The following is an 8,872-nucleotide window of genomic DNA, read 5'->3' on the forward strand; positions in this document are numbered from 1 at the left end:
ATTTTTTGGATGTTTAAGAAGCATAAAACTCCCTTTTTACATCATGCTCTAAGTTGTTTCCTCTCGTACAAAATAGGAAAATAACAGTATTTCATATGATTATTGTAAAGATGTAATGAGTTCACACTTGTAAAGTGCTATGAATAGTACCTGATACATATACTAAGCATGCAACACGCGTTAACTGTTATCATTCCTCATTTCTGCATAAAAATGTATACTAATTGTACAGCAGAAGATTACCACACAGCTATGAAGACCACCCATTACAAATCTTTCCCCAAAAAACAATTTCAAATAATCTTACCATACATCTCATTACTCAGACTGTATGCATATTTTTGTTCATCTCAGAAAATTTTATATTTCGAACAAATCAAAGGGATTAAATGCTCATACCATAATAAAGGGCTAAGAAAAATAACTGTTTTTTATTCTTGGAAAACATTTCCTCAAACTATCAAATAAGTGGTATAATTTTTATATTTCCCTTTGTGTCTACATAATTCACCTTTAAAAGCACACAAAGTAGTGTTCTAAGTTATCTAAAATCACACTTGACAGTACTTTTAGATAACTACCTTTAAATGTTCCAGAACCCCACATCAAGTTCATCAGTTGTACTATCTTACACCTACCACCAAATCCTTCTAGTTCTTTGCTCCCAAATTATGAATACACAGTAAATGAAAGCCCTTACTTGCCAAGGTCATCCTATAACCTCATTTGTCATCTACTCTAACATCAACTTTCTATTTATTACCTGCACACCTCTGAACCTATCCACGACGTGAATTTCTCAAAATACTAACCTTTCTCTTTTGCTTCCTTATCCCTGAAAATCTGAATACCTCTAACAGAAAACTGCTAAATTGACTGCATTCAACTTCCTCATTGATGTCAAGAACCTGAAGCCCTGTCATTGAATGAAACCAAACAAATCTTACTTTATTGAGCAAATATTTCTAATAGAATTTTGATTACCCTTAATTTTCTCATAAGGACCAATAGATGTAAACTTGGCAATTGATTTATCTTAGCCTATTCCTCATCTGTAAAATGAGTAGTTTCACTAGGTATTTTTAAAATTCTCTTCTAACTCCAAAAAATCTATAATTCTTTGTCTTCAAATCTTCATTCGTTCAATCTAGTATTAATTCTACCCAAGGCATTTTGCTACTCAAAAACTCATAATCAAATATTTGTTAACTCTGAATCAAGGATGTCATATACCAAAGGAAAACCCAATTAAGTGTGAAATTCCTACTAAAATAAACAACTTCTGGAAATGAACAAACACTTTGAATGAAAATTCATTCAAAGGAATTAAAATAACTAAATACTAGGTAAACAAGTATAAAGAAACAAAAAACTTACAATATATACATTATGGTATGGGAGTCAAAAAGCTGCTTCTAGTGGAAGCTCTGCCAAAGGCTGTTATTTCAGACAAGTCCTAACCTGAGGCTTTCTTTCTCATGAGAAATGATGGGATTGGACTAGGTGGTCTTGAGGATTCCTGCCATATTCAAATGATTCTAAGATATCCTTTGATTTTTAAACCCATTTCACAAAGGTACAGTCAAGAGAGGTCACTCCACACAATTGACACCATTGACTTAAGCCTCTGCTGAATGAAATACTGCAATCTAGGTTTTGTATTCTTGTGGGAAAGAAGCAAGCGGAGGATCTGGGGTTCTATACTGCTTCCCTATTGCTTTTTAGTTGTCTCAAATTTGAGTAAACCCTTTTATTTGATTCTGTTAGTCCTTCATGACATAAAATAACTAAAGACTGAGCGAGCAACATAAATTTTAAGCCAGTTTTTCTCAAATTAGAGAAACACATTTAACACAGCCCCAAAACGTCAATTCTTTCTATGGATTTAAACAGGGTCTTTCCTACATTAGTATAACATTAATATGCAATTACGATTACGGTACTGTGAATTCTCAACTATGTAGATGTAGATTACTCACTTTTTAGGTTATTCTCAGCAAAATTTTTATCCAAGCTGGCTTCCTCCTGCTAACCAGAGTACTTCTCAGCCACCACCTTCTACCATTAGTAATTTACATTAATATTAGCCTAAGTGAAACACAATCAGGAAAATAAATCTACAGAAACATTATTAAATATATCCCAGTTTAAGATATTCAACATTTTGGATATAATGAAAAGTAGATATTTATAGTGAATTCTCTATTTTTATGCATGGATTTACCCAAACTTACTACCAGAAAACTATGAACACAGGTAATCTAGTTTATTTTACAGGTCTTGAGACCATTTACTTTAATCAGAATTTCATAATATAGGTATCTCAAGTTATATGAAGTTTAAAACCATTATTTAGCCCATTATACATATCAGATTTATTTGTAAAACTAATTTTATAAATACATAAATTATAAATTCCTGTTACCGTAAATGATTCAATACCACTGTGAGAGGGTTCTTAAAAAACACTAGTAAGTCCTATTGGCTTAAGTCCTTTTGGTTTACTCTTCTCAAACCAGTAAAGCTTTGACATTAGCCAAGATTATTTTGTCACTGTCTATTTCTGTTTTAGAGGAAAAAAGTGAACACATCCACTACCCTCTATTCTTGAGGATAAAAGTTTCTCCAAGTATAACAGTTAATCTTATTTATCTTTTTAAGGTAATTATCGAGCTTTTTATTTCAAAGTACATCATCCATTATTTTTACTTTTTTAAAAATGAGGTTTCTTGGATTATGAAGCTGACTCTCAAAATTTTTTTACAAGTTTGTTACTATTTCTTTTTCTTATTCTAAGAAACATCAAACTAACTACATTTGAGATTCTTCTCAAAGTTTTAAAATTTAATTCATTTTGTTCATGATTCAAATTCCATTTGGGATTCTAGGATACAATCTGTGAATGCTCACTACCTCTATTTCACTAAAATATGAAGATCACGGGGAAAAATCTATTAAACTTACTAAATTGCAATTATGATTTGGACCCAAATGCTAATATTCAACACCATAAAATTTTCTAAGATTCTTAGAGACGTAGGAAGTTTATTAATTTACGTTATTCTGCAAATATATATTATGTATTTGATTTAACCACATTCCATAGGTTGGATCTGGGAGGGGGGGGTGTTTTTAAAGTGTTGAGAGTTTAGTTTAGTGTTTATTTTTGTAATCCAACAACTTTATCCAAAAATGCAGAAAATTTTTCTGGCTGGCCAGGAGGAAAACATTTCAGTGTTGATAAGTCCATTGACTGTAACAGCCCAGGAAACGTGCTAAAACAAAAGAAGAAAAATATTAGGTAACATGGGAGAAAGTTCAATAATTCATCTGCTGCCCACTTGATCACTACATCTAACTTCCAAGAATACTGTGATGCTTCTCAAACTGTACATGTGAATTTTCATGTATTTTAATATTATAGGTATACATACTACCATGTTTCCCCAAAAGTAAGACCAGATCTTGTATTAATTTTTGCTCCAAAAGACACATTAGGGCTTATGTTCAGGGGATGTCATCTTGAAAAATCATGCTAGGGCTTATTTTCCGGTTAGGTCTTATTTTGGGGGAAACACGGTAAAATTAAAGCAATACAGAAAACACTACATGTCAATATCAATTTAACAGGTACACTTTATCTCTGATGTCAACTGAAATATTTCAGAAATGTTATTTCATGAAAAGATGTGGTCACATGGGTTTGGAACACTTGTCAGGACTGGGCAGATAGAAATTGAAGCAAAATTAATTAATTTATGAAAACAGAATAAACGAAACCAAAAGTTACAGCTGCCAGACAACAACAATTAAGCTGGGGAGACTACTAGACCATGCATGAAGATTGTGAAGTAACTTTTTTCTGCTGGTAATATACTATCATAAATCCAATGTACAATCACCATGCATGTTGGAAATAAGGTTCCAAACTACAACATGAAACTATTACTTCAAAAACTTAATTAAACCAGCCACTTAAAAAACTGACTTGCAAAAAACAGGAAGATTAGAGTTTATTCCTCTTTAAAAAATGATGTTAACTGCTAATAATCTCAATTACCCACGGACAGATCTGCACATTATCTGAAGCCCACATAATTTTGATTACGTAGATTCTCTTCAACTTACAATGGTTTTAAGAATGGCTTCTATATTACAAAGCCACCCTGATATTCCCTGTCCTCCATTATTATAGGGGTTAGAACATCAACAATTGCTCCTGAAACAATCAATGAATCCATCTCCTCTCAATGAGAACAGGAATCTTTGCTTTGTTTACTGATATATGCTAACTGCCTAGAATACTGCCTAGCACATAATAGGTGCTCAACAAACATTTTTTTTTGTCTTTCTGTCCATATCATGTTATTTTTTTTTAATTTATTGGGGTGACAATTGTTAGTAAATTTACATAGATTTCAGGTGTACAATTCTGTATTACATCGTCTATAAATCCCATTGTGTGTTCACCACCCAGAGTCAGTTCTCCTTCCATCACCAGAGAAATGCAAATGAAAACCACAATGAGATATCACCTCACCCCAGTCAGAATGGCTTTCATCAACAAAACAAATAGTAACAAGTGTTGGAGAGGCTGTGGAGAAAAAGGAAAGCTCAACAAACATTTAATGAATGAACAAGTACTTACTGAGTGCCTACGAGACAGACGCAGTAAAGTTAAAAGAAAAGCTTACTATGTTCCAGCTGGTACCTTCTAAAGTTTGTTTGTTTTTTTAATTTTCAAATTAATTTGAATTAATTATAATGTAAAAAATTATGCACTTTGCAATTCTTCTATGAGGTCTATACTTTTTAAAACGTCAAATTAGGATAGCTTTTAAAGTTAAACAATTGGGAATTACTGACCTGACCCTTTGGCAAGCTTCTAGTGTCTCAAGAAGAATTAATAGAAAACAAACCAGCAATTTTCTTCATCCTTCTATTGTGATGTTGATCAGTTCCTGTTGAATTCTAATGTACTTCTAGAAAATAATTCTCCTTACTGTAAAGTAATTCCACTGCTTAAAATACTCCAATGACTTCTCACTAAACATAGAATTAAATCACTCTTACGTGAGCTATCCCCGTCCAGCCTCATCTTATACTACATTCTCTCTTGCTCACTATACTCCTGCCACACTGACCTTCCCTCTGTTCCTCAGACACACCAAACTCCAAGCTCATTTCCAACTTAGGGCCTTTGCAATTGCTGCTGTTCCTTCTGCCTCTAGAGCTTCACATGACTGGCTCTTTCCTGTCATTCGTGTTTCAGTTCAAATGTCCTAACAACCTGTCATGCCTTCCCTGACCATCTTATCTAATTAGTCTTCACCCACGCTATCACATCACCCTGCCTTATTTTCTTCATAACACATTTCACCATGTGAAATTATCTTGATCACTTATTTATGAACTGTTAACTGTCTACCTCCCACAACTAGAACATAAGCACCATGGGATTTTATCTCATGTTTACCACTGAACCCACAGCACCTAAAACAATGCCTGCCACCTATTAGGCATAGTTGAATTAATGAATGAGTAAACTTAATTTAGAGATTCCAGTGGATTTACTGAAGGCAAACCCTGAATTAAAAATAAGCAAATGCCTTCCTTGAATAACTCAAAAATTATATTCTCAGAGACTTGAGCATGCAGATGAACGTACATTACACACACGCACATGCTCAGCAGTCACATGCAATGATACAGGCATAGAAAGAAATGCAACAGAGATTACAGTCAAAGTGGAAGACAAAAAAATGAGAGGGTTTTACAGGTGAGAAAATCAAAGTACGTTTGATAAGTGCAAGAAGATAAGAGGTCAAAGAGACAGATGGGTTAGGTAGGTGGGTAAGAACAGCTAGGGAGGAATTAAGACAAGAAGACAAATAATCAGTCTCTAGTATACCTGTAGGTACAGTAGAAGAGATGCCCGTCTTTGTGTAGCTGCTTTGCCAATTCCAGCTGATGATTGTTCATCAACTTTTCATTTATAACCACTACAAGTGGCTTTCTTTTTTCCAGTCTCCAAAAAGCTTCCTGCACCTATAAAAATAAAACTTGTTAATACAATTTAAATAAAGGTGTTCCACCAAGCTTTGTGCTAGAACTTGAAAGATGGAAAACTTAGTTGGCAGAACTATAAACCATGACTTTTAATTAAACATTCAAAATGCCAAAAGGTGTGCTCAAACAATATGGTGGGAGGGAAAAAGATTACAGTAAGACACATTGCAATTAATCCCCCTCGAAACACTGTCCCTCACTTCGAACATACTTACCCCATCACTCTTGCCACTTTCCAAAGCAGTTTTGGAAGTCCTCTTCCATGAGTGTCTTTAGTTGTGCTATGGTGGCTGCCTCAATGTCCTGAATCATTTTGACTTTGAGGAAGAGCCAGAAGTCACACAGTGCCAGACCCAGTGAATAAGGTTCGGATGAGGACTCTCCGAAATGTTTTTATTTGACAGAAATTGCTGTATACCAGAAGTGACGTGTGAAACGGAGCACTGTCATGATTGAGGATGATTTACAGCACACTTTAAAACATATCTTCTCTCAACCTTAGCTCAAACCCGACTAACTACACTGAACAAGTTGAAACTTGTCACACATTACTAAGGTTCAACATACCGTTTCCTGTATTGAAGATCCCTGCCTTTCCGTTGGATGGCACTCGACGGCAGCATTCACCATATTTCTTGATCACAACGGAAAGGCTCCGTGTCACACATCGCTTCTGGTACACGGCCAACTTCTGTCAAATAAAAACATTATGGTGTGTCCTCATCCACCTTATTCACTGGATCTGGCACCATGCGACCTCTGGCTCTTCCCAAAAGTCAAAACGACCATGAAAGGAAAACATTTTGAATCCATTCATGAAATCGAGGCAGCCACAACAGTGCAACTAAAGACAGTCACTTAAGAGGGCTTCCAGAACTGCTTCAGAAAGTGGCAAGAACAATGGGATAAATGTGTTCAAAGTGAGGGGGAGTATTTTGAGGATTAATGACAATGTGTCTTTTACTGCAATAGTTTTTTTTTTTAATTTAAAAATCCACTCTATTTTGTGACACCTTGTATAGTTACCTGTCACTCTCTAGTATGTGTTATAAACCTGACTTGAAACATACATTTTTAATACTGCCAACAATATTATGAGCTATAATTCACTGCTTTGCCACTTGCCCTCTAGTAATATGCCGTGGGCGTGGATCTCAAATCCAAATAAAATTCAAGTTCAACATACTGTACATGAAACTGTACTATACGTCTATTCAAACACAAGTAGAAAAAGCAAGCCTTCAATAGTGACAGGCATCAATAAAGAAAAATTTTGACCACTCCTTATGAGTCTGCCTGTGAGGTACCATTCCAAACATAGAGATAAATCTCCACAAATGTGCACATATACAATATTTAGGTCAAATCAACTTTGAAATCTAAAATCATTTGATACTTTATATGGGAGCAAGGTGACTGATAAGTGAGTAAACAAATCCTTTTTGGGTAAATAATTCTAGGGAAGTAGTTAAGAACACAGACTTCAGCATCAGACCATTATCTGTCTACCACTTACTAACTGGACAAGTTACTTAGCCTCTGTGTCTGTTTCATTCTAATAATACTTAATTCATAGGATTGTTTAGGATGATTCAACCAGTTACATATACAAATCACATACAACAGTACCAAAATCTGTTATTATCGTATACATTTCTAATCACCAATTTCTTAGTAATGCCTATTTGTAATAACTTTTCTCTTTCCAAACGAGGCTTTTTAGGAACCACGAAACTTCGTCCCTCACTTATCCAGAAGTCAAAATTGGAACACTCCCCAAAAGCAGTTCTTCTGAAGGTACTGGCAGTCTAATTAACTAGATCAGGATGGTTCTCTGAAGAGCAGGCAATGCAATGTGATTGTTATAGAATATTTTTGACTGCATTCATTTCATTCTCATTTAACAGAAATGTAAAACATCTTTCAAAGCCAGTTTCTCCATGATTAATCCAACCAATTACTAGATGGCTGAACATTACTGCAGATCTAAGCTCCAATACTAACTTCAACTGACAACTCTTTACACTCGTCACTGGGTAAATCATTTTGTCCGTGTTTAGGGTTTCTTCCTGTAAAATTGTGGTACAGTGATTATTTTCCCATCCTTCTACCACCAAGAAATACTTTGTCCAATGATATTCTCAATTGTTATAGTCAAATAAGTATTATATTCAAAAGGGCTACTATGAGTTACTCTACTGATTTTATTGTACTCCAAAAAGGTTCAAGTTTGTTATTTATTGTCTATCAAAACCCAAATGGTAAGATTCCAAAGAACTTTACCTGCGTGACTAATAACAAGATCTGCTTTCTCAAGGTCTTCTTTCAATGAATCCTTGTACCTGTAAACATCCAGAGTAAATGACTCAGTACTAAAGGGTTATGGTACCACCGTTCCTCTACCTATTTGTAGGACGAGTAGGTTGTAACCAAAGCTCTTGATGATCGGAAACGGGGTGTGGGGGAAAGCGGGCCTTTTAAATAGGTTACTGTAAAAACAGCAGTAACAATAACAAACCCTAAAGTCAGTGTTCAGATCAAAGCACGGGCTGCCAAATAGTCTTAAGTGTAGCCGATTTCAGGTAGTTTTCCAAAAATGACCCCTTTTCACGGTCCCGGACCCCAACAAGGTACCTCACTAGGCCTAATGGATGTAAGCGACCCAGCTCACCGAGTCGTGAAAAACTGGCCCCGCAAAAAATCTGAGACCGGGCGAAGATTCTGAAAAAGGCGCCAAAAACGGGGGGGGGGGGGAGACCAACTAACAAGTTGTTTATGCCTCCCAGATCGAGCACGAGCCCTG

The 8,872-nt window shown here is 35.3% G+C and overlaps 1 protein-coding gene across 5 annotated transcripts in view; it reads right to left on the reverse strand.

Moving 5' to 3' along the window:
* Positions 1-8,406, reverse strand: part of ALG13 (ALG13 UDP-N-acetylglucosaminyltransferase subunit) — a 69,572-nt gene extending 61,166 nt beyond the window's left edge. For 3 of the 5 annotated variants that reach the window (XM_081042367.1, XM_081042366.1, XM_081042363.1), the window contains exon 1: positions 1,980-3,162. The gene's annotated coding sequence lies outside the window, so the exon portion shown is untranslated. Of the gene's footprint in view, positions 1-1,979; positions 3,276-5,911; positions 6,049-6,636; positions 6,761-8,352 lie in introns of those variants that run through there. The other 2 variants (XR_013992929.1, XM_081042365.1) reach the window with 2 other exon arrangements.
* Between the last annotated feature and the right edge of the window lie 466 nt (positions 8,407-8,872).

The sequence above is a fragment of the Rhinolophus hipposideros genome (assembly GCF_964194185.1).
Source record: "Rhinolophus hipposideros genome assembly, chromosome: X".
NCBI lineage: Eukaryota > Metazoa > Chordata > Mammalia > Chiroptera > Rhinolophidae > Rhinolophus > Rhinolophus hipposideros.